The sequence below is a fragment of the Octopus sinensis genome, unplaced genomic scaffold (assembly GCF_006345805.1).
Source record: "Octopus sinensis unplaced genomic scaffold, ASM634580v1 Contig16476, whole genome shotgun sequence".
In the NCBI taxonomy this organism is placed as follows: domain Eukaryota; kingdom Metazoa; phylum Mollusca; class Cephalopoda; order Octopoda; family Octopodidae; genus Octopus; species Octopus sinensis.
This window is the reverse complement of record NW_021834372.1, coordinates 23,037-30,007: the sequence shown is the minus strand read 5'-3', so window position 1 is coordinate 30,007 and position 6,971 is coordinate 23,037.

Sequence of the window (6,971 nt, the reverse complement as noted above, 5' to 3'; positions counted from 1 at the left end):
TTAACTATAAAAGTTAAATAAATAAGCAAATACAGTTAAACAATATTTATTTGAAAATAAATAAAATAATAATTTTTCTTGTAGAAAAAACACCATTAACTAAATTTGAAACTTAAAACATTAGGTTTAATTCCTACAACACATTTATTATGTTAATATTTAATTTACTCTGCTATGTATTGAATACCTTATTTACTGTGGTTAACCCCGACTCAACCCGGGACCTACATATATATATATATATATATATACAGTGGTTGGACAAAATAATGGAAACACCTTAAAATTTCAAGCAAATTTATTTTAATATAGGATAGGATTGCCTTTGGCAGTAATTACAGCTTAAATTCTATGAGGCATGGACCTGTACAAAGTTTGAAATATTTCCAAAGGAATTTTTGTCCATTCTTCAGCTAAAACAGTCTCCAGTTCTTGTAGGGATGTTGGTGGAGGATATCTTGTTTTTCTAAAATGCACCATAAATGTTCAGTAATATTGAGATCTGGGGACTGTGGTGGCCAGATAAGATGTTCAACTTCACTAGAATGTTCCTCGTGCCATTCAGTAACAACTTTAGCTGTGTGAATTGGTGCATTATCATCCTGAAATATTGTTTCTGGAGGGAAACAGTTCTACAACCATAGGATGAATTTGATCAGATAAAATGCATAAATAGTCTTGACTATTAATTCTGCCACAAAGGGAAACCATTTGGCCGGCAGATTTCCAAGATATAGCCCGCCAGATTATGACAAAACAATGTCCATGATAACACTTCCAATCAGTTAAGATCAGAAGCCATGAGGGCCACTGCCTGGTACTACATCAGAGCATTTATTATTATCATCATCATCATCATTATTCGTGTCACTGCCTGGAATTGAAATCAGAATCTTAGGGTTAGTAGCCCGTGCTCTTAACCACTATGCCATATGCCCATGGGCGTAGTGGTTAAGAGCGCAGGCTACTAACCCCAAGATTCAGAGTTCGATTTCAGGCAGTGACATGAATAATAATAATAATAATAATAATAATAATAATAATAATAATAATAATAATAATAATGATAATAGCAACATTGAAAAATACCTTAGGATTGAGGACCCAGATTCTAAATTTCTCCAAGACACCTGATGAAGTCTGGAGAAAATATCAGCTCAAACACGTTAACAACAAACGAGATGAGGACAAATATCCATCAAATGTAAATAATGTACATAATTCCTCATCTCTTAAATATAGGACTATATTCAATTTCAGTGTTTATCCATAACGTTGTTGCTTTTACACCTGTTAATTAAATTTACCTGCCCATAAAAGTCAAATTAACTCAGCAAGATCAGCTAAAATTACTTAACTATAAACCAGTGGTATATAAAGCACCCACTGACAAAATCTCCAAATAAATCTTACTCTTTACTCTTTTACTTGTTTCAGTCATTTGACAGTGGTCATGCTGGAGCACCACCTTTAGTCGAGGAAATGGACCCCAGGAATTATTCTTTGTAAGCCTAGTACTTATTCTATCAGTCTCTTAAGCTGAACTGCTAAGTTACGGGGACGTAAACACACCAGCATTGGTTGTCAAGCGATGTTGGGAAGACAAACACAGACACACAAACATACACACACACATACATATATATACATATATACGATGAGCTTCTTTCAGTTTCCGTCTACCAAATCCACTCACAATGATTTGGTTGGCCCGAAGCTATAGTAGAAGACACTTGCCCAAGGTGCCACGTAGTGGGACTGAACCCTGAACCACGTGGTCGGTAAGCAAGCTCCTTACCACACAGCCACTCCTGCAACTATTGTCTATTTTTTTTCTTTTTCCATAATATTAATCATTTTCAAATTGATTTCATGTTTCGTGACACATTTTAAGCCACTCAGATTGATCCAGAATATAACTTTCCCAAAATATTTAGTCTTAGTGATTCTTTCAGCTGATCCTTATAACTTAGCAGGCAGTCTACCACACAATCCCTTTGCTTCAGGGCCACTTAATGTATTGGGATAGTTTTCATACAATAATATTGTCCAAGCTTTAAAAACCAAAAACACAGAACTTTTTGTTTTATCAACCTTCGCCACATCCTTCTCCATAATCACAAGAAGTTGAAGTAGCATGGATTATAAAACCTGGAGTAGTCATTCGCTGAAAATATCAAGTGATCCTGTTTGTCGCTTCTTTATATATTATTCCAGTTTATAAAACAGCTGAATGGAAGAACGCAGAGAAATTAAACGGAATTTGTCTCTCAGAACTTAATATTCATTTTTCACTGACGTTATTACTGTTATTTCTTTATTTTCTACAGACAAAATGTACAAATAAGTTACACGTTTGCCTCATGTTATATATACAATAATAATAAAAGACCTTACCAAAAACATTTTTACAAACCAAAGACGTTATATAGACCTCCTTAGAGAAGGGGTGCGTATTATACACAAGGTTTAGGTTTTTCAGAGGTAAAGCCCCATAAAGATCCCCTGCGTATTATACTCAAGGGCGGGCTATACTTGAGGATGTATGGCAATTAAAAAATAAGAGAGACATACATACATTCATACATACACACACACAAATACATCTGTCTATACATACACACATACATGCATGCATAGATACATACATATATAAATATGCGAGCCTACACACACACACACACACTGGCATGCACACACATGCACACAACAAGGTCTCAGACAGACAATTGCAGCCTCTTTAGCAGACTAGGACACTGCAAAGTCACAGGAAAGTTTGCAGATAGCAACAAAATAGCTTTGACAAAAACAACGAAACAATAAAAAAACAAATGATTTATTGTTTAACCCCTTAGAGAAGGATTTAGTGGTGACAGTTTGTGCTGTGTCCCCGGTATTAGGCCGTTCAGCAACTCTCTCTCTTTTACTCTTTTACTTGTTTCAGTCATTTGACTGCACCCATGCTGGAGCACCGCCTTTAGTCGATCAAATCGACCCCGGGACTTATTCTTTGTAAGCCCAGTACTTATTCTATCGGTCCCTTTTGCCAAACCGCTAGGTGACGGGGACGTAAACACACCAGCATCGGTTGTCAAGCAATGCTAGGGGGACAAACACACACACACACATATATATATATACATATATACGACAGGCTTCTTTCAGTTTCCGTCTACCAAATCCACTCACAAGGCATTGGTTGGCCCAGGGCTATAGCAGAAGACACTTGCCCAAGATGCCACGCAGTGGGACTGAACCCGCAACCATGTGGTTGGTTAGCAAGCTACTTACCACACAGCCACTCCTGTGCCTATATAATTATACATACAAGGAACTTGACAGACTCTTCTTAGTGTGGCATATTTGAAAACATGGTGTCGTGCAGAGCGAGATATCACACTGCTCACACACCCAGTGTTTTGATGTGATCAGTACTGCTTTCTGTCTGCAAGAGCTTCAACCAAGTTAAACAAATAATTGTTTTGTTAGTTAGATATTTAACCAATTGACTAAAAATAGAGAAAGGCAATTGAATCAAGGAGTGTGTTAATATCACTGGCTTTAATGACTCACCCTATTCACCACAAAATGTATGTATGTCATTATTCAGTTTTATTTCAGGATTTCCGGCCAATAGAGAAACAGCTGGTTTCTAACCTCGATCCAAGAGGGTCAAGAGGGTATCGTTGTAAGTATGTATGTATACTTTCCATAGAATAAACAAAAAAATTACTTGCTTTTCATATAATGTGTGGTTAGTTGAACCTTGATTTTAGGTCAGTGACATGTGTTTGCATTGTATTGTATTGGCATCCTTTCTGTCTCGGGAGACAATGGAGTTGCGTATGAATTAATCTAGTCCGGCTTTTACATTTCATGTCCTGATACATTTCCTGCTGTGGCTGTGTAGTCCTATCCTGGACAAACACTCCCTCTGGCAGGTACCTCAAATGTAGCGAAGACTGTTCCTGGCTGGTTGTAATGCCATAGTTTCTTGTTGACGTCTTTTCTTGTCTTTCCATTTCTCCTCTCTCTCTCTGTCACACCTTTGTATTCCCTCTTTTACGGTACGTCGCCATTATCCACGGTTGCCAGCAACTGCCTCCCAACCGCTAATATTGATGTTGCAGGCCTTCATGTCCCTTTTGCAAACATCCTTGTAACGTAAGAGCGGTCTACCCACAGACCTAGTACCCCTAGCAAGCTCTCCGTAGAGTATGTCCTTGGGGATTCTGCCATCTTTCATACGGCTAACATGCCCAAGTCATCTCATACGTCTTTGTGTGAGGAGTGCAAACATGCTTGGTATTCCTGCTTGCCTGAGGACATCTTTGTTGGGGATATGATTCTGCCATTTGATGCGGAGGATTTTTCGGAGGCAGCGCAGGTGAAAGATGTTTAGGCGATGCTCTTGGCGTGTGTATAGCATCCAGGTTTCACTTCCATACAGTAGAGTGCTGAGTAGACATGCCTGGTAGATCTTCATTTTCGTGGTCTTGGTCAGCTTATTGTTGTCCCAAGCCCGTTTAAGTGCCTACTTTAGCACTCACTGCAAATTAGAAGCAAAACAATTGAATAGTTCTCTCCAATGTACATTTACTCGCTCTCCTATGCTTCTTGCTGTTTCCCCTACGTATGTCGTTGTCTTGTTACTGCATCGTCCCTCTATACATCTTATACTAGAATTTAATCCCCTGTGTTCCTGTTCGGTGTGTTGGTACAGAATCGATGAGTTTTTACCTTCCTTGAGTTCTCTCCAATTTTCATTTACCCGCTCTCCTATGCTTCTTGCCGTTTCCCCTACGTATGATAATCTCATCTCTCTGTTGGAATTCTGCAAGCATCCACAGCATGTTATGGCATAAATTAAATTCTAGGAATTGCAAGAGAAATTTTCTTTCATTTTGAAAAATTGTGCATCCCATAATTTGGAATTGCAAGCCTTCAGTTGATACAGACAGGTGCTGCAGTTTGGTTTACCATATTTTGTAACCATGAGGTTGGATAATCGTTTGAAAACCTTTACCAAACTTAGTATATTCTTCCAAAGTCTGTGGTTGCTTTTAGCTTTTACTGATAAGTTGATTTTCTTGTATTTTATTCATTTTAGGGGGGAGGGTGGAATTATCAAACAGAATAGGTATGTTGCATTTTTGTATATATTTAGATATTTCCTCATCTCATGGTTTTCGTAATCATGGGCAATATTCGTGTATGCTCCAGCATGGCCACAGTCTAACGACTGCAACAAGTAAATGATCAAAAGAAACAATAATTGCATTTTGAGTGGATGTGTTTGGTGCGTGATTAATTAAAGCTAAATCATCTCAATTAAATACTTGGATTGTATTTCAAGAAAGGTCTTAGTAAGATGTCCAGAAAATTGCTTGTCTTGTATGTTTCACATGCAACGGCCTGCAATAATCAAGCTCAGTTTCAAATCCTCTGCAGGCAGTCTTTCCATGGGCTCAGATTTACAGTTGTTTTTACAAGCAGTACTTATGGCTTTTATTTTTGTGAATCTTGGATAGACCATAGAATTTGCTGGTTTTCTATCGGAAATTGCTTATATAGTCAAATAATTTGGGTGTCAAACACTTGGGGTATTTATTCAAGAAAGCTACAACATTCATTTTGATTGGTAATATTTACTCTTTTACTTGTTTCAGTCATTTGACTGTGGCCATGCTGGAGCACCACCTTCAGTCGAGGAAATGGACCCCAGGAATTATTCTTTGTAAGCCTAGTACTTATTCTATCGGTCTCTTTTGCCGAACTGCTAATTTACGGGGACGTAAACACACCAGCATCGGTTGTCAAGCAATGTTGGGAGGACAAACACAGACACACAAACAACATACATATATATACATATATACGACGGGCTTCTTTCAGTTTCCGTCTACCAAATCCACTCACGAGGCTTTGGTCGGCCCAAAGCTATAGCAGAAGACACTTGCCCAAGGTGCCACGTAGTGGGACTGAACCCTGAACCATGTGGTCGGTAAGCAAGCTACTTACCACACAGCCACTCCTGCAACTATTGTCTATTTTTTTTCTTTTTCCATAATATTAATCATTTTCAAATTGATTTCATGTTTCGTGACACATTTTAAGCCACTCAGATTGATCCAGAATATAACTTTCCCAAAATATTTAGTCTTAGTGATTCTTTCAGCTGATCCTTATAACTTAGCAGGCAGTCTACCACACAATCCCTTTGCTTCAGGGCCACTTAATATACTGGGATAGTTTTCATCGAGATCTCTGGAGATATGCTGTGACTGCAAAGACCCGGGCTGCTTCCTGCATCAGTTCCGCATAGCCTCTGCCCATTCAAAGTACCCCGGATCCCAGAACGTCCCGCTGTGCTTGAGGAGACCTGTTGAGTCAAGTACATGAACGTGAACATGAACGTCGAAATAAATATCAATGGAAATTGTAGTTGTGATGCCTGTGCCGGTGGCACATAATAAGCACTATCCGAACGTGGCCGATGCCAGCGCCGCCCCGACTGGCTTCTGTGCCGGTGGCACATAAAAAGCACTATCCGAACGTGGCCGATGCCAGCGCCGCCCCGACTGGCTCCTGTGCCGGTGGCACATAAAAAGACCATCCGAACGTTGCCAGCGCCGCCTTGGCTGGCTTCCGTGCCGCTGGCACGTTAAAAGCTCCAACCGATCGTGACCGATGCCGGTTTCCCCCCTGGCACCTGTGCAGGTGGCACGTAAAAAGCACCCACTACACTCGCGGAGTGGTTGGCGTTAGGAAGGGCATCCAGCCGTAGAAACTCTGCCAGATCAGACTGGAGCCTGGAGCAGCCCCTGGCTTCCCAGACCCCAGTCGAACCGTCCAACCCGTGCTAGCGCGGAAAACGGACGTTAAACGATGATGATGATGATGATGATGAATATTGTCCAAGCTTTAAAAACCAAAAACACAGAACTTTTTGTTTTATCAACCTTCGCCAC